We start from the raw sequence: 26,839 nt of genomic DNA on the forward strand, positions 1-26,839 counted from the left end.
TATGTGTAAAGGCAAACATAAAATCCATGAGTTATTCTCTGTGTCGACAAACCATAAAATGCTCAGGAATTTTATGTTAACAAGCTCTTTTACTTCAGTGTGTAGGATTTTCTCCCTTCTGTGTGTGGAACACACACATACACAAAAAAGAATTATAAACTTCAGAGTTCTTTAACCTTTAAAAACCAACACAGTAATTATATTGCAAGATATCTGACAACAATACTAGCAAAGCATTCTTTTCTTCCTCACTTCATTTAAATAGTTCTCAGCTTTTCTATGATTTTTCTTTTGCCTGGGCAAAAGATGTTCATAGCCATGAATCCTCCTAAAGATAAATTAGGAGATAAAAATCAGTATTCTGATTCCCGAGAATATTTGAAGCACCTCCAAAGGGAATGTTTCTCCAAACGGCAAGAGAGTATTAAACTCGAAGAGCAAGACTATCATCAAACTGAAGGCAGAGAAAAGTATACTGAAGTTAACTTGACAAGCCCGTACTGATAAAGCACAGATAAATGCTATCTCTGGGTTACAGGCCTGGGACAGGCCGTCCTCAATTTATGAATGCGTTGTACACAGAAAAGTTCATTTGTAAATCAGTTACTTGGAACTTCAAACTCATTTTCTGAGTGAGACCATGTTAGTTTTGCTACTGAGCCCTGATGTAGACAAATTCTAGGTCTCACAGCTTTCATTCAAGTGGTTCCTATGCTCAGCAGGGAACAGCTGGTGAAGAAATCAGTAACAGTTGGGTGGGAAGGTTTCTTTCTCCTCATCTGGGAACCTCTGGACATTTTTCTGGCTTCTACTGTCTCTCTTTTCATGCTTCTCCCACTGTTAATGCTTCATCCCTCCCCTAAAAGGAACAAAATGTAATTTATACAGTTAACCCTCAACCCCTCTCCCATGCCCTGCTTCCTGGGACCAGCCTTGATCAAAGCTAACAAAGGATTCAGTGAAGACTTGTTTCAGGTTTACAATAGGTTCAGCCTTGGGCGAGAGAATGAGGCATAACCACGATCTAAGTATGAAACACAAATGCTGAGATGTTACAGATCATGAGGACCGGAGCCAGGCATGGTGGCTCATTCCTATAATCTCAGTACTCAGAAGACTGAGGCCAGAAGAACATCAAGAGTTGGGAGACTGGCCTGTGCTACATAATGAGTTCAAGGCCAGCCTGAATTGCACAGTATGACCTGTATCCAAAAAACCAACACTGAAAAGAAAATAAAAATAACAAGGAGTGGGGTAATGGCAAGAATTCCCTTGGAATTTAGTGTAGCTGGAAGGAGCAGAAGCAGCTTCTTGCACCACAGCCATAGATAAAAAAGGCAGGTTTCTGGCCTAAGCCCAGCACGATGTGAGTGCCATCTTCTAGTGGAGGATTTGATCTACTTTTTCACATAGGGTTATCCATGATGCTTCACTCTTCTTCCCCCAAAGAGGGCATCAGCGATATAAGTTTAGATCTAGGTGGTTTAACTCCTAATATATCAACTCAGTGAGCTCATGATGTTCCTGGGTCCTACAGTACAGCGTGTCCACAGTCGACACCAGGTTAAACAATAGTGCCAGATCAGGAGGCATCCGGATGTGGCAGAGGCTGGTGAGTTTTGCAACCAACCAGTTTTCTTGTTCTCTTTGATGCGCAGGCTGGGACTTGCTAGTTTTATCTGTAGGTCACCACTTCAATGTGTCTAAAACCTATCTATCCCATGAGCATACCTCCAAGGAGACCAGTCACTGTCCCTCTCCACACCTGCTGTCCAGAGGCAGAAGAGCCTCGTGTTCCCCAGTATCCCTGGCTGGGCCATGTGAGGAAAGGACCTTGGGTTTAGAAATCATCTCTCTCTGTATGCACCCTAGCCTGGCTGTGGAACATCCCCAGTCACTGTAACATGATCAAAAAGGAAGCTTCCATCCCACTGTATCTCTTCCCACTGGGTTGTCTGTTACTGCAATCTTCTTCCCCTCTCCACAATCACCTCTTTATCACAGGGCAGGGCACAATCCTTTATGTCCCTCTGCTTTGAGGAAAGGAAAGTTCAATGCGTTGGTCTGTCTTCAAAATTAAATGGCCCTGTGCTGCTGGGATTTTATAATGCTGCTAAGTATTCCTAGGTTTTCTCCTTCCTTCACGGTGGTTGGTACATTTAACACTAGAAAGCCCTTTTATACTTTTTAATCTACTTGGGAAGCTGGAAAATTAAATTTGTTAAATCATTAACCTTCCTTTGAGTGTCCCTCTCAGTCACAAGGGATTGAGTATTTCAGGGTTGCACCTATGGGGTACAATACAGGATTTGGGGGTCATTTTTTCTCCTTCCTGAGAAGACTTTTCCCCCTATTATCTTCAGTTAGCTATGACAGAAATATGGACAAGAAAGGAAGTATTGATTATTTTTATGACTGAATCCACAAAAGTGCCACGGCTTGAACTTTGAGGAACGTAGCTCGCTAGCTGTGTCCATTCACTTTCCCTCATTCTTTCAACTTCCTTTTAACAGGGAAGAACAGAGACATAAAAGGTAAGATAAGCATGAAAGAAGGAAAGCAGTAAACATTCTTCAGGCCTTGCTTTGTAAACATCGCCCTTAGGTTAAGACTGAGCTTCTGTGGGGAACAATGAGAACTCTGAATTCAGCTATAATTTGAAATGGATTTAGTCTAATTCTAAAGCTTGGCTTTATAGCTTTGCTCCCTCCACTCTGATGTCCTTCAACTTCGTCACACTGTCGCACTTCTAGAAAAGTCTGCTTGCTAAAACTATTATGGACTCTCCACAGGCATCCTAAGAGAAAGAGAAGATGGCCCGGAGGTTTCCCAGTCTTAGGAGTGCAGCCGAGGACTACTCGGCAACGATCCTGCCTGCCTTTGCCTTGCAGTATCTGGGACAATGAGGTCACAATGCCCGGGTTCAGCACACAACTTCCACTTTTGGTGCCCATGAAATAGCTGGCAGCAAGATGAGAGGGGACTGTGCTCTCTCCTCATCAGGCACTTGGAGACAGGAGGGAAACAGAAGCACAGCACTGTGGAAAGAACCCTTGGACAGTGTATTTTTATATTGAACTTTTATACAGAGCCATTGAGTGCCATTACAATTTTGAAATATGTTCGCTATGAAAAAATGCTTAAGTCAATACATTAGTTAAACAGAACACAAAAGATTCTTTGTCCTGCCAATCTCAACATGTGTGCTTCCACAGGAAGCCTGTGAGGGATCCCTCGAGGTCATTTCACAAGGTTTTCTACCTTTGCCAATGTCTACCCCACAAAAGATGTGTCTCCTTTTTATGTCCTGCACAAAACATCAATTCATATTGTATCACATAATGCCATGTAAGCTGTGGTTTCAATGCACCATATTATTGTTCATGGAAACTTCCCATCTTTACAAAGGTATCTGAAGTTTAAGTTTACATGCTGCAAAGACTGTGGTCAATGTTCAATCTCTGGGCAGACTCAGAACTTCTACAATTTCGTATTTTTAAAATATCACATAACTTCCACTTATAGTTAACTATAAAACAGGGTTAACTTTCTATTCAGTAGCCTATTGTCAATAAAATGTTTATTTTAGCTCAATGACTGATTGATATCAAAGAAAATATAAGAACTCAATTGTCAAGAAACAGTCTTATAATGTTGACTAAGGGAGAAAGAGATCTTTTTTCAAAGACCTTCAAAACAGACTTCCAATTACTGCAATGGAATCAAATGTGTACTCTAAGTCCCCACAAGGTAAATACACCCTCTGCCCTCATGCTACCCAGACTGCAAAGCCATTTGTTCCCAAGACTAAGTCCAACTGGATGGCACAACAGGCTAAAATTGTTGATGCCTGTCATGGAGATTAAAAAAAAAATATTGTTATCCTTAAACTATGGGTGAAAATTTAAAAAGTAACTGATGCAAACAAAGGAATAAAAGCTGGATAAACATTTTCTTAAATAACACAGAGTGAGAGACAAGCTCAAAAGAAAAGCAGAAATACAGCCAAACCTACCTAGAGGAGCTTTAATTAAGAGTTAGCTCAATAAAAAGGATTATATACATTGAAAAGACATGGTGCTTGAAGATAGGCAGCCTGCAATTTAAGCATGCATGTAATTTTTCTACTTCTACAAAGCTCTCTTTGTGGCATTTTCACTTTCTGTTTTTTTTTTTTTTGTTGTTGTTGTTGTTTTTTTAATCTTTTTCTTTTTTATCGGTACCAGGGATCGAACTCACCACTGCCTGCTTGCAAGGCAGGTGCTTATGCCGCTGAGCTAAACCTCCAGCCCCGGCATTTTCACTTTCTTATTTGATATCTTTGGTAACCCAAGACTGATAGCATGGCAACTCCAGGGAGCATGTATGGACTTTCCCTAAGTAAATGATGACTCCATAGCATTTTTGTTTGTGTTTTGTGTGTATCATAAGAGTCCAAGTTAGGTGTGTATCAAATAGTTTTGACTTTTGGTATTTTCAATTTAACCAATTTATCAGCATGTAAACCCATTGTAAGTCAAGGAACATCAGGTGATCAGTGCTCCACCTGTTGATGCTATGCTTTCTTTCAAGGCATATCAACATTTGCTGCTTATAGAAAACTGACCACTCCCATCCCCTGCCACCTCTCATTCCTCTCTTTGCCCTCTGTACTCACAGCCGCCCCTCACGATTCTTCAGTTACATACTGTGCACATTGCTCTGTGACAGCTTCTTGTGGATTGATACTGGGCTTTGAACTTCACTTTTTTAAAGAACGTTTAGATTGACCCGAGGTTGCAAAATTAATAGAGCTTACTTCTGCCTTTCCCCCAGCCTTGCCTGGTATCTGTCATCACCGTAGAACATGATGACCACTAAAAGCTAAAACTAACCTGTCAATACTAATAACTGAACTACAGAATTGATCAGGATTTCATCAGTCCTTCTAAACAGTTATTTCTGTGCCAAGACCCTTCCCCTGACCCTCGACACCTTGGTTCCACCAACTGCTGGCACTTTTATTTTGGTGCAGTGGATTGAACTCATGACCTTGCATTTGACAGGAAGGTGCTTATGCCACTAAGTTAAATCCCCATCCTCCTGGTGGCAGTTCTTTTGTCCTTCCTTATCCTTAAAAACACTGATGCTTTCCCCTCTCTTTTATTAGTATATGTTTGTGATACATAATAAATATATTCATTGTGGAGAATCGGTACATACGCGCTTTTGAAGAAAAGCAGTCAGGTATTTTCTGAAACGCTTGCCCAGGTGGAGCTCTGATATTTTCTGTTGATTTTCCCTACATGCTGCGTGACAACTGGCTCATCCAGAAGCATCAGGTGCTGGGCTCACTCGGTACGTGTATGTATCCCTGGGGATGCTAACTTTCCCAGGGTCACTCAGGGAAGGCTGTATCAGTGTAGATTCTCTGCCACGATGCCACACTTCTCTCTTTGTAGCTTTTACATGTCTTGTGGATGGATGCCTTGAAACAGAAAACCCTTGCTTCTGTTTAAAATCCCCCCCTCATTTCTCACCCATTTAATCTACTTCTAATTCATCCACAGCAGCGCTGTCCTGTGGCAACTGTTTCTATGGATCTGAGATGCTTTTTAATTCCCTTACTCCTTTCCTGCTAAACAGAAATTTTCCTCTTTCTCCCATTTATTTATTTAGTTTTATTCACCTATAGTAGTATTGTCTTATGGGTATTTATTTTATTCTTTAGATGACAAGTCATTATTTTTTTTCCCCATGATTCAAGCTGTTTTAGGCCTCAACTAGATTTTATAGCACTTGGGAGCAGACATTATGTCATTTTAATTGCCCACTGTCACTCATGTCTAACACAGTGACAGACACAGGAAGGGTGCTAGATTCATTCATTCACTTACAGTATTATACAGTATTTAGAGTCTTCTTTGGGTGCTAGAGTTACAGCAATAAAAAAACAACTGCTTCTTTCAGGTGGTTTACAACCCAGTTTGGAAAGCCTCACATGTGTGTCTGCAAGTTTTTGTTAAAGTATTTGCAGAGCATAGCAATGCCCCAAAGGGGAATAGACCCTATTTGGAGAAAAAGAGAAGAGTGTCAGGTAGGGAAGACTTCTTTGAGAGTGTTTGGATTCCATCTTTACCCACTGCTGAGTCCAAGTGACCATTAAAATACCTAGAGACATAATTTACCAAGTAACTAACAAAATAAAATATTTAGAGATAAGTACCAGCCAGTAGACCTATTTATAAACTGATTCCTAAAACTAAACCTCAAGGGCACACTTTTTAGAAAGATTTAATGTAGTTAGTGCAGGCTCTTTATATAGGGTCTACTTGCTTTACAGGAAAAGTAGAAACAGCTAAGGTTAAAAAAATCTGAGAAGCTATTTGTCTTAATCCAGTTCCCAAATCCCATTTCATAGTTTTTATTCCTTAACAGGGAATAATGAAGAGCAAATTGGAAGCACCATCGATCAAAAAATGGACTCTCTCTGTTTCTCTCCTTAATTTAATTTTCTTGTACTACTGCTACTGTTATTTTCCAAACAAAGCTGTTCTTTTCTACTTATGATAGTTTAGCCCTGTAAATGTCCCCAGGAACAACAAACAATTCCAGTACATTTTCTACCACAAATTACACTGGGCAACATTTTTCAGAGCATTCTGAATTCCAAGCAAGCAGAGACACATCTAAAGCACACTGCCTTCTCACAAGTTCCCCACACAATAGGCAATTTGTATTCAGACACTTAGTGACACTTCAACCTGTTAATATTTAACTCCGGCAATTGTTCCAAATGAAGAATAAACCAACTCTCTCCTGCACACACCATGTTACATCATGTACTTTTAATTACGGTTGTAAATGCAAAGCAGGAATTTCACTCCACTATTTCATCTCACCCTTCCTAATTAATGTCAAAGTGTCTTTTCCATATTAGAGAACACACAACACATGCACATATGTCTGTGGGCCTCTGTACACATGCGCACATATGCATGAATGCACCCACAAATATGCTCATGTGCCCACAGATTCATCTCCACATCAGCGTCTTTTTTGTAACTATAGCTTGTTTCACCCCCTGGTATGCATGAGAATTCATACAAATAGCACATGAGCCAGTTGATTTCCTCTGGTTAACTTTTGCAGAAGATTAAGATAAAAAGCTAAAAAAAGAAAAGTAGACACTGGGTGGAATCTGTGATTAAGAGACAGAAGCTAATGAGGCAGATGGGCTGATGCGTAAGGGGAACTTCAGCGCACCAGCCCACACTTGGTAAAGGCAGAGACCCAGAGCTCTGCTTGCCCTGTTCCAAGTCTTAGGGTTCAGCTCCTACTTTGGTGACTCTTATTCCTGGCTCTACTCACCAGGTGCCTTCCTTTCTTGCCCAAAGGTCCCTAAATGAGGATTGTTAAATGAAATAAGAAAACATTTTTTCTTAAGTCTGTTCTAAAGGTTTTACTCCTAGAAAATATTTACTACAGAATCATGTCATTTATAGCTCAACAGAGAGTGGACAACTCTGTGATACAGCTTGCCAGAAAATCTTCTGAAAAACTCTATAAACGTAAAAGAATTACCGGGACAGAAAAAGGAAAAGGAGACAAAAATAATTCATATGTTTTTAAACATTTTACACAGTAGATTTTTCCTGTATATGAATGGTCCTCTGTTTAATTCTCATACATGGTTATTGTCCCTAAGAGTTTACCCTGTATTATAAAAACACGGCAGATTTACAGAAATAGCACATTTATAGACCTCTGCAATTCACGAAACATTTTTTGCAGTCCTGGAGATTGAACCCAGCGCCTCAGGCTTGCTTTGTCAGGCAATTGCTTTACCACTGAACTGTACACCCCCAATGACACCTAACATTTTGCAGTACATTATCTCATCTGATTAGCCCAATATCTTTGTGGGATTGATGATTATAATTACCACTCTTTTATACATCAGAAAAAAACTTCCCAGATTTTTTAAGTGATTCCCCTAAAGTCATAAAATTAATAAATTACAGATCTGAAGCTCAAAACCAGAATTTCTCATACCACATCTTACTTTTTTCTACTTACATGAATTTTCCTTGAATTCATTTTTGGTTCCATTTTATAAAAGTTAGACTACATGAACTGTGCTCATTAACTAAGGTTTTGTGTGCTTCCAAGTGAAACCCACCTTTAATCCCTTGATTTTCTTCTAAACTTCTCCTTTCTGGTTAAACTGAAATGCCTAGATTGCTTCAGCATCTGCTGCATACATGCCCTGGAATCTCCCTTTGAGAGCGCTGTGTTCTATGCTTTAATGATCTGATCATTTCTAACCATGTTCAAAAAACATTTTTTTTAATTGTTGATGCACCTTTTGCTCAGTACTTTTCAACTTTTTCCACTACAACTTGCATGTTCTAATTATAATATTTAGCATCAAGGATGCACCCATTATAGAAAATACAGAGTTCTCATTTTATTCAGTTCTAGTTGTCGATAGTCCTGTGTGGGTGGGTGGCGCTGCTGCTGGAGGTGGAATCCAAGGCTTGCACATGCTAGATAAGTACTCTACCACTGAAACACACCCCCAGCTCGAAGTACACTTCTACAATCTCCCCTTCCTTATTCCTGCTACTACCAAGACCCTTGAATTAACACAAAGGTTTTCTTCTCAGGTCTGTCACTTTGTCCACGCAGAGACAGCTCAAAGGTATTTGACCATAACTACTTTCAGCTTGGTGCATTCTGATGTCACAAATACTTAATTATGCTATTACCCTGTTCAAGGCAAAGCAGGAAAGGTGGGTTTTGAACAACTGGTCTATTTAGGTCCCAAGACACCCTGATAATTAGACTACTGGGGGAAAGAGCGATGGAGAAGATCACAAGATGATGATTCATGGACACCAGATGCGCCAGTGCCAGCGTCCATGCAGGAGGTGCTGGCAGTGGTCACAGTCTTCCAGCAGTGACACAGGTTGGCACTTGTTGGGCTCCAGTCCACAATGTCTGAACAGCGGAACGAGTCAGACTCTGGGGCAGATCATCTTCCCTTCTTGTTGCCCAACTCCACTCTCCCTGCTGTTTTAATTGGATTATTTTGAAATCTGCTATTTCTGTCTCACTCCTTTTCCCCAAACTGTCATATAAGTACTGCAGCTTGACTATCACACAGCTGCCAAATTCCACTCCAGAGATGGCTGCGTCTCGGCGCCAGGCGAAGTGATGATCCCTCTGTGCCATCTGAAGGCTCGTTGAAGGGGTTAAGCATCTGGAAGGGGGTTGCCTTTGCGCCTGAGAGGAGTGTTTGTTTCATTTGTTTCAGCATCGCTGCTGGTGGAGCAGGTCATTAGCTCCACCTGAGCTCGAAGAGGATGCGAAACCAAAACTACTGGATGCATAGGTACTAGAATGCACCAAGAGAATGTAGCGAGGATTGTAGCTGTTCATAGATTCTTTTCTACCGAGACTTCAAAGCCTTAGAATATCAAGAACAAAAAATGGCCATTTTTAGAAGTGGAAGAGGCCTCAGAGAGCAACCTGTTCATGTTCCAGATGGGGAACCTGAAGGCCAAGTGTCACTGATCACCTTGTTCCAAACCCTTCTGATTCTCAAGTCCAAGGACACTGCCTTCGCACTTGGGTGCCCTGCAGGCACACTGAGAGCATCCCGTCTCTGCTATCACAGCCGAACACAGCCCCAGTCTCTATAACAATATTAGCCATGGATTTCTTATTGTGTTTGTTTTAGATACTTGCCAGGATGTCCACCAAAACAACCAGTGTCAAGTAGAAGAAAAAAGATACGGCAGATAAACCAAAGAGACTGAGTGCCCAAACTATAACCCAAAGCCCACTTATTTACCACATGAAATGAAAGTGCCAACACTGTCATTAAATCTGAAAAGTGAGATTTTAGTTTAGGAAAAACAACTATACGACTTGTGACATCATCATGGTACATGCCATAGTCGCCATCAAGGCCCTAGGGTTGCTAAGTACACAGTTTGCCATAGTGATTTACTGCCCCCATTACAAAGAAAAGAAAAATGAGGGACAGAGAAGAAAGAACCTACTGGAGGAGAAAATAGAGGGGCAAAATATAACTGCCAAATCAAAGAAGCTACCTTTCCAATTTTTACTGAGATATTGTGTAAAAACCTAAATATCAGTGTTGTACTTCTCATTTAATTGAAGACATGATCTTTCTTGATGCTACAGTTATTTCTTGTTAACATAAAAAATATAATTATTCCTAAGATATTCTGGGTATTATTTCCAAATCTTATAAAGGTTGTTTCAACAATGAATGAAGAATTCATTCAATATCAGCAAAACGAAAGGCACTAATGATATTGAGGTGTTGGGTCTTGGGTGGGGGTGTGGGTGGGGCTTGTGCATGGGAGCTAAATCATTTTCACGTCCCCTTTTACTCTAAATATCATCAGTTACAATATTTAACATTCTAGAACTTAGAAAGGGTATTTAAATGCTCCATTTCATTTGATGAACACTAAGAGGAAAAAAAGGTAGTAATTTGAAAAGTACCACAGAATGTCATTTTGATAAACTGTTAGAGGATGATCTCTGCCTGAAGTCATGGCTCCCACTTTGAAAAATAACTTCAGCGTGTGTGGAAACCTCCGTTTATGCACTGAGAAAGGAAATCTCAGCAGCCATTTATCTACTCTAGGGTCCCGGTGTGGAAAGACTTACTGGTAGATTTTTATATTAACTGTTTTCTAACATGCTTTACTAATTCAGATTATAAAATATTGTACTGTACTTCATGAGCATTGTTACAACTGTGTGTACATTTCTATCCTGACACTCTTAAATCAATTGCTTATAGAATTTGTACAGAACAAAATGCTTCTTAGGGAAAGATGCTAAATTATTTCAGAAACTCTAATGTACTCCAAAAAACTTTGGAAAAGTGATGTCTACATATAAAACGCTATGTACTCTTGAGTCTTTGAGCTTACATTTTTCCTTTTGCCATGAAAAATATCATTAAGTGTCTTAAAATAATGCCTTCTCCCAAACTGGCTATGAATTATGGATGCTGCCTCCAGACTGAAAGACTTGCAATGCGAAAGAGAACAACTTATTTGTGTTGAAAGTTAAACCTAGGGGAGTCGCCTATTTTAATATGTAGTGAACATTAGGATGGTTTTCTCAGTGATAGAAAAGGGCATGCCAATCCCTGAGTGGGAAAGACTATGTTCCAGATCGCACCTAATTCAGAGGATGGATGACTAAATTGGGCTTGTCAAAGGAGGGGAAAAGCATGGCTTTGTTGGGCTTGTTTTGTTGTTTTTTGTCCTTAGAATACAGCAGCTCACTGGCCAGGAGAACAGAGCTCCAGAACTCCGGACACGGAGGGATTCGGGCAGCTTATTCACCTGCCCTCTTGATAAGCACCTGCAGTTTGGGCCTGGAGGAGAACCATTACCTGTGAGCCAACTTCCACGGGAGCTGAAAATCCAGCACCCTTCTCCCACCTGCCCCCTCCCCCCTTACCTACTGGGGATAGATATTTCAGCATCTCTTGGGAGGATGACCATATGCAGTATAGCAAATATGGGGGATTTCCTTCTGTCTTCTGTTTGAAGGCATAGGTTGTTTCCACTTTTTGTTATATTTCTTTTGCTCTATTCAGTATTCTCAATTCGTTTTACAATGTTATATTTTTGGTTGGGTTTAACAATACGTAATTGACTGGACAGCTAATTGTTAAATTAAAGAGATATACCATAGTACTTAGTACTACTATCCCAGTATCCTACTGTGAAACGCTGTACCAATTTCACAGCATTGTCTCGATTGGCTTTGTTCTGTCTTATGCTGTTGCACAATTGCTACTTTCAAAATTAAAAAAAAATACATGTTAAGACCCATGCATATGTAGAATCTATGAACAGTTTATGAGAACTGATCTTATGACAATTGATGAAATCAACAGATACTGTGAAGAAAAGGAGACACTAAATACCCAGTGCTGATCCTGGAGTGTCAGAATGTGAAACTCAATGTTTTTCTTTGTTCAAAGTGATATTAACCTGCTTGGGTTTATTGAAAGTCAACATAATTGAAGATATGGGTAACTGCATATATGTTTAAGTGTAGAGGATTGATAACCATATTTCTAAGTTTTTGTTGGATAGTTGAACAGAACTGGTTGCAGTCTCACTGTTTGAATCCCCACTTTATATGCTCCACTTTAGTATCTTGAATAACTATTTGTAAGAAGACAATCTATAATCATCAACTAGTGATTTCTTACTGTTTATTTTTCTTTGAAAGTATGTATTATTACTACCCGTTTTCTGTTTTTTTAGTCTTTCTTTAAATTCAGTTTTAAAAAGAAGACACTACAGTACCCAGTGCTGATCATGGAGTGTCATGAAGTGAAATCCAGCAATACTATTATTATTTGTTCAAAATGATTTTAACCTGCTTTAGTTTGTTTAATCTAAACATAAATGAAGATATGGATAACTGCATGTATGTTTAAATGTATAGAATTGACAACCATGTTACTAAGTTTTTGTTGGACAGTTGATTAGAACTTTTTACAGTCTCTCTGTTTCAATTCCCACTTTATATGTTCCATTTTTGTACCTTGAACAACTATTTGTAAAACGACAACATCAACTAGTGATTTCTTACTCTTTTTTTTCTCTAAATGTATGTACTATTTCTACCTATTTTGTTTTGTTTAATCTTTCTTTAAATTAAAAAAAAAAAAGAATACAGCAGCTCATAGGGTGACATAATGGGAAAAAGGCCCATCACTGGCAGTAAACTCAAAGTTAAAAAGAGTGCTTTTAACAAACTCACGTTTAAGTTCAAAGGAGAGAAAAGACTTCCCTGTATGGATCGTGCTACTTAAAAGACCACTTGCTACAGGCACCCAGGAAGGAAGGGCAGAGGTAAGAAGAGCCCCAATCCCATGGACAATGCTGACCAGAAGGGCACCAGTTAATAAAGTGGCCAAAATGTGACAACCAGAGAGTATTTTGATGTAGAACCCAGACTGTATTTAGAGTTAACTAAAATTAATTATGCTTGTGCGCAAATGGTAGAATTGGTTTTATATTTAACCTCACTCTGTAATGTAAATTATAGTGGATGAAGTAGGAAAAGATACAGTTAGTAAAAGAGGAAGGCAAGTACGTTCTGGTGAAACAATCACCCCTTTCATTTGTGTGGTTCTAAAGAAAGAAAGTAGAGGAATGCCTCTTAATCTTAAGGCTTAATCTGTAGTCTTGTTTACAATGGTTTCAGTTACTCATGGTTAGCTGCAGCCTGAAAATATTAAATACAAAATTCCAGAAATAATTCATAGGTTTTAAATCTGCAACTTTTAAATTTTTAAACAACGCTAAATTTAAAAATTCAAGAAATAAACAATTTCTAAAGTCTGCACAGCATGACAAAATTTGTCCTTCCTAGCCAGAAGAGAACCATACATCACCTCAGTCCCGTGCATCCCCACTGAATATGTGGACCCCGTTGGTCACTCAGCAGTCACCTCAGTTATCAGACCCTCTGCAGTGCTACTGGGGGGCTTGTGTTCAAATGACCCCAATTCTATTTCATGACAGCCCCAACTGGCAAATTGGTATTACGTGATAGTGATAGGATTGTTCCATATTTATTCTGTTCATCTTTTTTTTTTTTTATCGGTACCAAGGATCGAACTCACAACTGCCTGCTTGCAAGGCCGGTGCTTATGCTGCAGAGCTAAATCCCCAGCCCCCTTCTGTTCATCTTTTACTGGGCCTAATTTATAAGCTAAACTTCATCCCCAAGTAATGATGTCCAGGAAAAATCACGGTACACCGAAGTTCACAATGATTCACATTTTTCAAGCAACCCCATGGAATGTATCCCTTGAGGATGGGGAAGATGTACTATCATAGAGCATGAGAGAGGAGGAAGACATCCACTCTCTTAACATGGATACACAGTCATGAAAAGGAAGACAGATTGATTTCTCATATTCTTAATGATATGACGCCAATACGATGCATTTATTAGGCTCCCTAAATTAAGAGATCAAGAGCTGCGTTACATCTGGCAGCCTGGCACTCAGACATTCCAGGAGTGTGTACAGTGGTCTTTTCTCCCTAGTGTTTTTACTTCCCAACCTGGTGCAGCTGTCGTCAGTCGCAGCCTCACTGCTAGGTCCTGACTGCCCTTGAGTTCTTATGGCTTCGTGTCTCCATACCAGTGTCCTTTGCTGAATGCTCCAGTGTCTCTCATCAAATGCCTTCCATGTCTTCCTTTAGAATGGTCCCATTCAGCTCCCCCTCCCTCAGGACCACACAGATTCTGGGGCTCCCTGGTTCCCTCTACATCTCCAATGCTGAGCACCCCAGAGAATAGCAGCTCCTCATGACACATAAACCAAGTGACTCCATGCGTGATGAATGGTTAGGTTATATAGCACAATAAATCTAAAGACACTGTCATCTTTTCTGATGATTCAAAATTTTGGCTCTAATTCTCTCCTTGTCACCTCCTAGGGCACCCTGAAATCCCTACGGGATCTCTATGGAGTAAGTTTTCAAAAACGGTTTGGCCTGGTCTTGCAGGATGCAAAGGTGCTTTGGGCAGCAATGCATAAAGAAACAATCAAAAACTGCTGGACCACACAGGAGGCCACAGCACATTAGATACGGTTACACACACCCACTATCCTGCCTCCTGGAGAAATTTATCCTGCTAAGCCCTTGATAATCAGCGATGTCTGCATCTCTGCATACCAGCTAGCGATCCAGAGCTAAAGAATTGTTTCTTCTTCTCTGTTTGAGTCTCTATTGATTTTGCAGCTTAGGCGGAAGCTAAGTGCTATCCAAATACCAAATGCTCCATATGGTAGTGTTATTACCATTCTCGCTACAGCTATATAGGGCCTTTCTACCTACACTCACGAGGTGCCGCAGCTGAGTCTGGGAGAACATTAGGAACTCTTTTCCTGGCCAATATTTGCCAACACATTTGTTGTCCTCTCTCCTTCCATGACCTCATTAATTTCGCTGAATTAATACACACACATACAAACACAAGTTTTATTTTCTTATTCATTCTCAAAAATCACTTAAAGGAGAATAATTTATGACCCATTAAAGAGGAATTCTTATGCTAAAATGTCTTAATTAGGAATTCAGATGTTCCTTTTTTTTTACTGAGAAATACAGAGCTGTTCAAATTAGACTGGAAATTAGGGGCCAAATGAATGCAGTGTCTACAGATACAACAAGCCAGTTGCAGGGAAACCGGGGAAAGGCAGTGGCTGCAGCCATCCAAGTGGCCCCGTGTTTGTCTCCTTAGTGCCAAATAATTCTTTGGCTCATTACCCTTCCACTTTTCAGCCTTAAGACACAGCCAAAGAGTGGTGAGGCTCAGAATGCCATAGTTTCTCCTTTTGTGTTTATGTAGGATAAAGTATGCATTGCCAAAGAGCTAGGGTAGGGGAGCTCTTAATCTACCTTCTCCCCCATTTATTTAGTCAAATGAAGCTTAGTGAGTAATGGGGGGAGGAGCTGAGCCAAGTAGGACAAATCGCATATGGTGCCAGACGGCGAGGAGCTCTTGCCCTGTGTTGTCCACAAGAAGCCCAGAGCAGGCCTGGCCCAGGACATCTTCTGTGCCACCCAGGGTCTGTGGGACAGGAATGTGACTCTGCTCTCCCACGGGGCTGAGCCCAGGGTTCCCCTCAAAGCCCTGGTGAAAATGGGTCTCTCACTTGAAATGTACAATCGGGCAGTCTCTCCAAGACCAGGCTTACTCTGAATGCAAAGTCAATCAGAAGTATATTCAACTTTTTGTTGCACAGCAGATCAGGCTAGAACAGGGGAAAAAAAGGAGAAGGAAGAAGGGAAGAATACTCATATAAGGCTGGGATGCTGCTATGATCAATATCTTACTTTATAATTGTTTACTTCTATCATGTTCATTTTCCCATAGCATTAAACATTCTCATGATATAAGGTGTTTAGCAGTTTTAAATACATCATATTTATCGACTGGAAACTACACCTCATGAGACAGATACTATTTCAACCTGAATTCTACAAATGCAGACTTGTCCAATGTCATGCTTCCAGAGAACAGCAGAGCTACAGTCTGAGCCAGGCAGTCAGAACCCGAAGTCTTCTCCAGCGGGATCTCGGCCTCTGTGTTCTGCAGGGCTGCCGTGGTTATATTTAATCCCGTTACTGACACTGAGTACACACACACACACACACACACACACACACATTCATACACACGCATTGAATGAGTGAGCACTTTAGCTCCAGGTAAATGTTTATGAAGGCTTTTTAAAGTATACCTTTTTAAGGAAAAGAAAAGCTTTGTTTTCCACTGGAAAATTATTGCTATCCAGTGATTTCACAATTGTTGAAAAATACTTGGCAAAAAAGGAAGAACTTGAAATTCCCTGGGGATCTTCCACTCCTTTTTGATTTGGTATTGCTTCTCAAATGTCAAAATCTGCTAAGTTTTAAGCCTGCTACTGTCTACAACAGGAAGACTCTTCAAACCAGCACGATTTACAAATCAATGCTTTCATGCAAATACAGGCAACACACACACACACACACACACACACACACACACACACACAGAGCCACCATTTCTCATAACCAACTGGAAAAGCCTTTTTGTTTCCCAAATGCTCAGCATTTGAAATTGTGTGGACGTATATACTCTTGTAGATTTCCTTTGGAAACAGAAACTCATGATTTTATAGGAGAGTAATTCAGCAACAAGTATCAAAAGTCTTAAAGTCTTAAAGTCTTCAATTCAGCAGTTCACTGATAGGCATTTATCTTAAGGAAGGCACCAGTAATGGGACCTAATATAGAGCTACAAAAACATTTTTGGTAGCAGAAAAGCAAAACAAAAAAATTTCTTAGAAACAACTCAATGTCCAGATAGAGGCAATTGACTGAATGAACTTTAGCAAATCTGCTCAATGGTATACTATATAATCATCCACAAATTACATTATGGATGAAAAAGTACTCACTGTTAAGAACCAAAAGTTGATGACAGTATATATTGTATTATTTTCTACTACCATCTGATGGCCCAACTCTCTGGTCAAATTTGCAAATATCACCTTGGGGATCATCCCCCATGTACCCCTTTATTTAGTAGTCATACCGAGGACTGAATCCAAATTTAAGCACATGAGGCAAACAGTGAGCTACACACCAGACCAGAATCATACCCCTCTTACTGATCAGTAATCTCAAAATTGGTAGAAATGATTTTTCCCACTAAAAAAGCAACCACTCTACTTTTCTTAAAAAAAAATAAGGGAAGAAGAATGTATAGAGGAGAACATGTGACTGTGTAACATATATGCATTGTGTATATGTGTGTGCATGAAGAGATAGCACGGATACAGCCCTATCACTGTTTGGGAGACTTTACGACTCAATGGTAATCCTTGGTGAAAGGTTTGGGAGATGCTTACCTGGACCATGTGCTTTCATCCCAGTGGGAAGCCGTCAGCACTTAGCTCCTTCGCAGTAGGTCTTTTCACACAGGTTTGGCTTGAGTAGAAAGGGAGGCAGTAGAGAAGCTCAGTGTAAGATGCCTAGATCTGTAATTATAAAAACAGTATTCTCACTGAGTTGGGTAATGCCTGTGTCCTCAATTAACATTAGCTCAGGTCACAGAAAAGAGAAATGCTCTGCTACATGAACTCTCTCTCCTCGCTCTCTCTCTCTCTCTCTCTCTCGCTCTCTCTCTCTCTCTTCCTCTGTCTCTTTGTCTCTCTTACACACACACACATACACACACGCAGACCCTCACTCCTAGGATAAGTGTGATCCTGTTTCCGAATGCATCCCCTGACCTTTGGGATCTCACTTCTTCCCTTGTCTCCTGATTCTATTTCAGAGAAATTAAACAACAACAAAAAAAGTTCTCCAGAAAATGTCAGGAACATGCTGAATTTGACTCCCTAAGACTCCATCTAGCCACAAAGCTACGCCGATTCAGCACCTGTGTTTACCGTTCTGCCTTTCACTTTTGAAACCCTAAGTGCCACTCTGCTGATGACTCTAGTAATGCGTGCTGTAAGTCATCGATGATGCGTGAACATTCACTGTGCTCCTGGCTCTGCGCCGAGTGCTCCACACACATTTCCTCACAGCACCGCACCGCACCCCAAGAGTAAGCCGGTCACTATGATCAGTCTGTATTAGACAAAATGAGACCGCAGACAGTAACCAGCAGCTGCCATTATAATCAGTATTTAGGTCATCACCATTCTCAGAATCCATTCTACAGGGAGCAGGCCTTTTGGAGATGAGGAAAGGGTTAAGGGGAAGAGGGGAGAAAAGGGAGAAACATAATGAAGATATGTCACACCTGCATATGGACCAATTCCCCCCAACAAATGTCATTATTATGTATCAAGAACACGTACCCATAAAAAAATTTAGATATCGATTCAGTGTTACTTCATTTTTCCCCAAAAGTTGATATGCCACCAAAGTCCTAATATTACTAAGTCTTCTTGGGTGTGACTGCCCTTTGATTTTAATTCACACATTTAACTAAACTCAATATGTTCTTAAAGTGACAGAGTATTGATAGTTATCTTAATAAATTAAAAATGTCAGGTAAATCTCAAATTTAGATGCCAAAACACTAAACCAAAAGTCTAAAATCCACATCCTACCTAAGTGGGTAAATTTCATGAGAAATAAGACGGATAATAAAATCCAAAGCACGTGCACATCCCTAAACAAAGACATGAAAAGTAATTAATTTAAACATAATAAAATAAAGATATGAAAAGATATGAAAAGTTCAGAAAGAAATTTCTATATCAAATAGATCTGTGACTTTAAAAATACTTCAACATGTTGCATATTTACAAATTCTGCATACTGTAACTCTTAGAATCACCACATAAAGTTGATAGGCGCACACTACGCATCAACAAAATGATCTATGAGTCCCAAGAAGTCAGGTATTGGAAAGTTGGGGGTGCGAGAAGCAGTTACATCACTGAGGTCACTGCTGTCACAAGGGATTAAGATCAGCTGTTGTCCTGGGACCCCCAGCTGATTCTCATGAAAGAGTTCTTGTATTTCAAAACAGAGCAAGACTCAGCCCTTCCCTCTTTCTGGCTTCCTATGTTGCCCTGTGAACTCTCTACTGTGACACGGTACAGCCTGATGTGACACGGTACAGCCTGATGTGACACGGCCCAGAGGGACCCTCACCAGGACCAGCACTGTGCAGTTTGTCTGTACTGTCAGCCTCCAAAATTTTGACCTGATTAGGCCTCTTTTCCTTTTAAAGCACATGGAGTCAGGTATTTTATATCAGTCACAGAAAGCAACCTAATAATGCAGGGCCCCATTTTATCCTCAGTATTTTACACACACACACACACACACACACGAGGATTTATTTGCTGTATTGTGACTATACCTCTGTCTCTTTCCACACCACCCTGCCTTTCCCTGCTACACCAACTAGAAAACCCCTACTCACTCTTCCAGGGCAACTTCAGCTCCTTTCTTGTGCAATGGCTCCCCCCCCCCCCCACTTCAGTGCTTTCTGGCAATGCAAAAGCTCTCCTATGTTCCCTGGCTCACCAATGGCACCCAAATCGTCCTCTCCTTAATTATGTTTCATAGTCACCATCAAGTCATTGACTCCACCACTGGTGCACCCCACAACATTACCTCTACCCTGCATCCAAACAGTTTACTGGACTGTTATGCTGGCCTCCTTCCTGGTCTCCCAGCTTCTGCCTCTGCCACCCTACACCCCACCCTGCAATCACCCATCCTCAGCTGCTGCTGAATGCACTGCGATGCCTTCACATCAAGCCTAGACTCTGAATGTGGTCCCTCAAGCCTCTTAGGGTTCTCTTCTAAACTGCACCCTTGCACATTTCAATTCCTTAAAAGCCCTTTGTTCTCCTAGACCTCAGGGCCATTGCATATGATGTCCTCCTTGCTATGACTTTGCCCCAAATCACCTGCCTCTTTCTTCAGATGTCCTGTGTTCTTTTCTCCTGTATCCCTCAGCTCAGCCTACTCTTCAGGGAGCTTTTCCTGAGCTGTTTGTCCAGGTCTCTGTCTCCTGGTCCAGGCTGTGGTCTCTACCTCTTATTCCAGGGTTAAGCAGAATCACTCTATCGTTAGACTAGTCACTTGTGTGATTTCATATGTTTTGTTTAGCTCATTAATTAATGCTTGAACCCCCAGTCATGATATCCAGGAAGGCCGCCCTGTGTGCCTTCTTGGCTGCCCCATTTCCTTCAGTGGTCCATGCGTCACTTTGCATGTGATAAATGCCCAGTGGAAATCCACTGAATGAAGACATGAATAAAGGAAGGAGGGAAGAGTGAGGAAGTGAGGCAGGACACCTGCTAGTCACGGTCATCTATTTAATCTGCGTTTGTTTGATTACTTTCAACACACAAAGTACAACATCTAACTCACTACGTTAATGGTATATTTTAAACGTTGAGCTCTGAAATTCTGCACATATGAAACTATATATATATATATATATATATATATATATATATATATATTACAGTGTCCACCAAAAATATGTATACACACTTTGGGAAAAGAAAAATAGTATGATGTTTTTTCAACAGATGGTGTTACCCTCATATGGGGGACCCTAGAGGATGTCGCGTATGGCAGAAAACCCACCACACTGCCAAGCCTTAGAGAAGAAACTGAAAATGCATGTGCGGCAATCTCAGTGACCCAGGTTATTCAAGCTGCAGCTCACCTTACTAAAAAAAATAGGTCTGGAAGCTAAAGGCCACCACTTTGAGCACCTCTTGCAATTGCAGAGGTCAAAGGTATCTTGTGTTAATCTCATAATATTCTGATAAATTTAGTATTAAAATATTTATACAAGCTTGTCTTTTCCTGAAATGTCTATACATTTTTGGCAGCCTGTCTGTCTGTCTGTCTGTCCGTCTACCTAGTCTACTTGACACTCAGCTCTCCCAGTCCTGTGGCTGCCTGAGCAGCCTCCCATCCTGGCGCTCATCTCCACACTTTGTCTCTTGCAGTCCCAGAACAAGCTCTCTTCACAAGCTCACTCAGTTCTCGAGGCTCGGAGCTAGTGTAGCTTTTCTCAGATGTCCTTGATGCCTCTGGGAAAGGAGCTTTCCTTCTCCCACACTTGTACCTAGCGCTATTAGAGAAATGACCTGCAAGATCATAAAATAGCGAGAGAGGCTGCGGCTGACCTCGTGTACTTGTCTCTCCAGCAAGCCCATCCGTCCCACAACACTGTACGACCCTTAATGGCAAGAGAGAGCAAGCAACAGGTTGAGCAGAGCTGCCTTGCACATAAATGTTCATAAATCAGTATTTGTTGAAAGAACAAAAAAAGAAGTGTGAGTTTATAGTCAAGTGTCACTTAACAACAGGGAGGCCCTCTAAGAAATCACCATTAGGTGAATTTGTCCTTTGAAGACATAGAATACAGTTAAATAAACCTAGGAGACACACCTTCTAGGCCACAAACCTGTACAACATGCTACTGTGCCAAACACTATAAACAGAATAAGCGGCACCTAATGGTAAATATGTATATATCTAAACATAGAAAAGACACAGTAAAGCTACTATGCCATGGGAAACAATTCCATTACAATTTTGCAAGACTATCAATGAGTGTGTGGTCTGATGTTGATACAAGTGTCATTTTGTGGCATGCACACATACACCCACACACACATATCTATGCATAATGGTACCTCAGTTCATGAATGCTTTTGTTTGTGGTCAGTTTGGTTCACAAACAGAAGTTCTTAGCAAAAGTTTATTCTTGCTTGTGAACTCTGCCTCAGGTGACAAACATGACTGTGGTCATCTTCCCTGCATGAACAGAGCTATGGCCATTGTTTCCAGAATTAATCAAGGAACAAATTAAGTTGGTAAACTGAGGTACCAGTTTAGTGCAAAACTCTAGAGTTGAGTGCTTAAAAATGTAACAATAATATAGCATATTATTAAATGTTAGGAAGTGTAATGGTTCCAAATTCATCTGTACAATGTACATCTAACCTACAGGGAAGATACAAGAACTAAATAAAGTCAAGTATGGTGGTACACTCCTATAATCCAGCACTCAGAAGGCTGAGGCAGGAGGATCATTGCAAGTTCGAGACCAATCTGGGCTACAAAGTGAGCCCAAGGCCAACCTGAACCACACAGCAAGACCCTGTCTCAAAAAAACTAACTAAATAAATAAAAGAACTAAATAAGATACATAAATGAAATACTTCCTAAAAACACTTCAGGAAATTAACCACATAGTCATGATCACTATAATAGTATTAGAATCACTATAATAACACTAGAATCATTGTAATAGTAAGGAAAATCAAATTGAATGCATAGTTCATTCTTCATATATATCAGCTTTATTTTCCAACTTTTCCTTTTCCTTGTCAACCTGGTTAGATTAAGAGATGTCTAGAGAGGTGACGGGACTGTAGGGTGCTGATCTCATCAGTGAGACCTCATTTGAGACTTCACAGCTGGGGATTAGGAGGCCAGGGTTAGGGAGGCAGCCGCTCACTAGAGCAGCTCTAAGGGTATCTCTCCTCTGGCTCTTTCTCCCTCTCTCCACTTCCCGGCTGCCATGAGGAGAGCCGCTTTGCTCCGCCATGCCCTTCTGCCATGATGTTCTGCGTGATGTTCAGGTCACTGCCCTGGGATCAGCTGATCACGGACAGAGACCTCTGAGACCTTGAGCCAAAATCAACCTTTCCTTCCTTAATTTGGGTGCACTGGGTATTTTGTCTCAGCAACAGAACAGTGACAAATACAAAGTCCAATCAAAACTCTAAAGGTCAAAGACAGTTGTACTCACCGCAGCTAAAGAACAAAGTGTTTCAGCAATCTACAGTACACGTGTGAGAGAATAAAGATATCAACAAAGAATGACTTCCATACAAAAAATAGTCTCTAAAATCAAAATGACAGAAGTAACAACAAATTTTTCCATTCAAGTGCTACAAACACTTAGCTTCAATAATCATAAATATTTTCTGTATATTATTTCTTTTACTTAAAAAACAAGAGAGAGATACATATTCATTCATTGTTTTTAATCACTGGGCAGAGTAATGTAACTTTATAAACATTAAGGATCTAGTTAATGAATGTGCCATCACATGTCTCAATTAATAGCAAACAGGTCCCATGTGTGGTCTATTAAATGCTATTCTGATTCAGAAAGTCTAAAGTTTAATGAAATAGGTTACACAAAAAGAAAAAAGGAAAGAAAACTAATTTCAACAGTATTTTGGGGGAAAAAAATGAAAGAACGGATTGTTTACAAATGCTACCAGTATGTACAGTAGTTGACATTTTTATTCTCAATTCACATTTATCTCTGTGATAAATCATGAAATCAAAAGTAAGGCAGGGGTCTGCTTGGAGCAAAATTCTTTTCTCAGAGGTACTAGAATTAAAGGAACAAGGAAACTAAATTCATAACTTCTAATTACTCTACCACAGGAATATTAAGCTTTAAAGTAAATTACAATTCTAGTCACTTGTCAAACTATGGAGCAGTTTAACACAGTATAAATATAATATTCTGCACAACATAATTAAAATAAGATAAAAAGGCAGAACAGAAAAAGTTAGCTCCAAGAGTGCTTCACTCAACAATTTCTATTTATTCACTATCATGATTTTGTTTTTGTTTCATAAAATCTGGTGAAATGTTTTAAAAGATGAGGTTAAATCCATCTTTATTAATGCTGGCCTCTCAACCAGGAATGTCCTTCTGATTCATCCAGGTTTCTCTGCCTATAAGATTGTTTCAGGTGTCACCTCCTCTGTGACGTGATGCCGCGTATGTTGTGTTCTTCCTGCCATGCAGTGAGCTCTCCTTTCTCTGAACACGAGCTCCTTCGGAGTCCTGACTAGGTCTACACCTCTTGCTTAGCCACCTACTCAGTTCTCTGTGTTCTCAGGAAATCCTGGTTCATTCTGTCAGTGAGTTACAATCCTGGGAAAGGCTACGGAGGAAAGGCCACTAGCTGTGATTTACAGGTTAGAGTGAAAAAATTTTCCCATTTTTTAGTGAAATGAAACTCCTAGCATTTTGACATCCAGCTGCATCAGCATTACATAAAAGACATTGAATCTATTTAAAAAAAAAAAAAAAAACAGACATGCCGCACATTTTCCTGTCTGAGAATTCATCTGAAATTACCAAGTCACATAGGCACCTCTGGGTGTTCAGCTAGGTACTGACTCCATACACTCACTGAGTGGAAAGCTGGATCTTGGCTGGGCCTCGTGAGCTCTGCCCTCTCCCAGCACCAGCCAGGGAAAAACACACCAGACAGGACTTCCTGATTCCAACTTTTCTGTAATTCCTATCCTTTTGTGGACCAAGTCCTCATATAGCAACCCTCAGTTTTCCAAGACTGAACTTCTGAGCTGTGACAATTGCCTGGCTGTGTGCATAGGACATCACCATGCTTGAGGCAGCTCCTCCCTCACACCAAAGGTCACACGTTGCTCAGAAAGGAACAGGGAGCAGAAAGAACAAGTTCCTCCTAATAACTGATGCACAGTGACGGTCCACATTTATAGCTATTAGTCACTGTTGGGACGATAAATACAGATTTTCCAAGAGATCATTGAGCCTTATTTAATGGATTTTTCTTTCTTTCATGCTTCAAGGCCTTTCTAGGCCTTTGAGAGGAAAAGCCACACAGACAGTATTCCTCCCTACCTGATGCCACTTGGCAACAACCGTCACCTCACCCTATGACTTCTGCCACCCAAATAACCAGAAGGTGTTCACTGTCAGAATCACGTCCTCTAACCAGTCCTGTGTGATCTCCAGACATTGGAGACCGTGAAAAAGAGCTGCGAGGTAACTGACAGATGATCGGAGCAAGAAGGGAAAATTCTGACACATGCAATCACTTTTAAAGTGTTTGTGCTAAGCAAGGTGTGGCAGGGCACATCTGTAATCTTAATTACTCTCGATGGGGCAGCAGGAGGATTGCGAGTTTGAGTCTGCACGGCCAAGTGAGCAAGACCCCATCTCACAAGCAGACATGGCTGGGGGTGTCACTCTGTGCTAGGACACAGGCAAAGTCCTGGATTCAGGGCCAAATATGGCAATAAAAAGGAAGAAGTATCAAATTGTACCAACGTTGAAACCCATACAAGAATGCATGCAATGCATATGTGATGGATGAAGCAAGAAACTAAAATGAACACCCCTAAAACTAGGAACTATACATTAGCTGTAATGATACATTCACTTATTTGCTATTTCTCTAAAAGAGACCCCTGCTTCTCTCAAGGTACTAACTGAATTTTGTATTTATCACCCTTTAAAATATATCAGTTAATTTTTCTTGATGTTTAAACTTGATAAGTAATTCTATTATATTGTATGTAGTAGTTGGTAATTTTTTCACATGCTATTGTTTCTAAGAGTTAACAATGCTATGGCAGATGGCTGTAGTTTGTTCATTTTCACTACTATATAATATTCTATTATATTATTAAATTGATATAAATTTGGCTTAAAGCTGCCTCTGTAGTCAGTCAGGTGATAAAATTTGGCCCAAAGCAGCCTCCGCAGGTAGTGAGCTATTCTCTAACTCAATGTGTAAACAAATTATAAACTAATCAAAGAGCATACTCTTGTAACCAAGCAATATACCTCTGCCAACCCAAGCAGTCAAACTTCAGCCAATCACAGGCTGCCAACTAACCAGACCAGGTTCACACAAGGCTAATGCCAACTGCAGCCAATCAGGTTGTTTCTGTGCATCACTTCCTCTTGCCCTAGCTACAAAAATAGCCTGCATATGGGGTGGGGTGAAGCATTCTAAGCCATCTTTCTCTGGAATGCTGCCCAGTTCTAGAACCTTTTTCTTGCTCAAATTCACTTTGTTAAATTTAACTCATCTCAGTTTTTCATGTAACAGTTTCACAGTGTGAATATATATATTTCCCTATATTGATGGACTTAAAAGTTTTTCAATTTCTATTTTTTCCCCTGTTAGAAATATGTTGCGTTCATTAAAACAATACCTACATGCACAAGTCTCCCTGGCATACATGACTATTCACTGTTACATAAGAGTTCCGCCCCATTTTCCAAAATGACTGCATCAATCTGTACTCCCACCAGCTATGAAGCCCATACATTTTAAAATCGATTGGTTCTGTTAGCATCAAGGAGACCTATTTGAGCTTAACCTGTTTTAATTTTAGAGGCTCAAGTTACAAATATCATACAGGAGAACACATACTTCTCTCTCGGGTTGGTAAGCTTGCACTTAGTATCATTAACTGTAACAAATGAGTGGCTTCCTCAAATAGGTTTATTTTACTGCCTTCAAACGTGACATTAAATAACAACTCAGATTGGCTCAGGGTAAGTAATGTGAAGCTCTGCATGGCTTTATTTGTCAATCTTTCAGTCCTTAAGGTAGCTATCATCAGTGTCCAAGAATGGAGTTATGATGTGTGAGGTCACAGAGCCAGAACTGCCCACCTGACACATGAAATCAAGTAGAATTCTAAAGTGCCATCATCTATGACAAATTAAGGCACTTTAAAATTCCTTCAATGTTAGAGAGAAGTAGGAAAACATAAAGTTTAAATAGGTAATGAAAAGCATTATTTTTATTTTAGAAGAGAAAACTTAAGCACCTTTATAATTAGATTTTGCAAGACCTAGGCTTGGGAAAAGATTCTTCCCTCTCAAGACCAAGCTCAGAGTCTTTGGCTCTTAAATCTTTGGTCCTGGCTTACAGTGTGAGCTCTCCATGGGCCAAAGCTACATC

At 40.3% G+C, this 26,839-nt stretch overlaps 1 protein-coding gene across 18 annotated transcripts in view; it reads right to left on the minus strand.

The window, feature by feature from the left end:
- Positions 1-26,839, minus strand: part of Atxn1 (ataxin 1) — a 380,609-nt gene that overhangs the window by 210,648 nt on the left and 143,122 nt on the right. For 17 of the 18 annotated variants that reach the window (XM_013151377.3, XM_063259921.1, XM_013151373.3 and 14 more), the window contains one exon: positions 17,471-17,599. The exons of the other annotated variant lie outside the window; for it this stretch is intronic. The gene's annotated coding sequence lies outside the window, so the exon portion shown is untranslated. The remainder of the gene's footprint in view (positions 1-17,470; positions 17,600-26,839) is intronic. 18 annotated transcript variants of the gene reach the window in all.

This window comes from Cavia porcellus, unplaced genomic scaffold (assembly GCF_034190915.1).
Source record: "Cavia porcellus strain 051 isolate PalLab524CR breed Dunkin Hartley unplaced genomic scaffold, mCavPor4.1 scaffold_13, whole genome shotgun sequence".
NCBI lineage: Eukaryota > Metazoa > Chordata > Mammalia > Rodentia > Caviidae > Cavia > Cavia porcellus.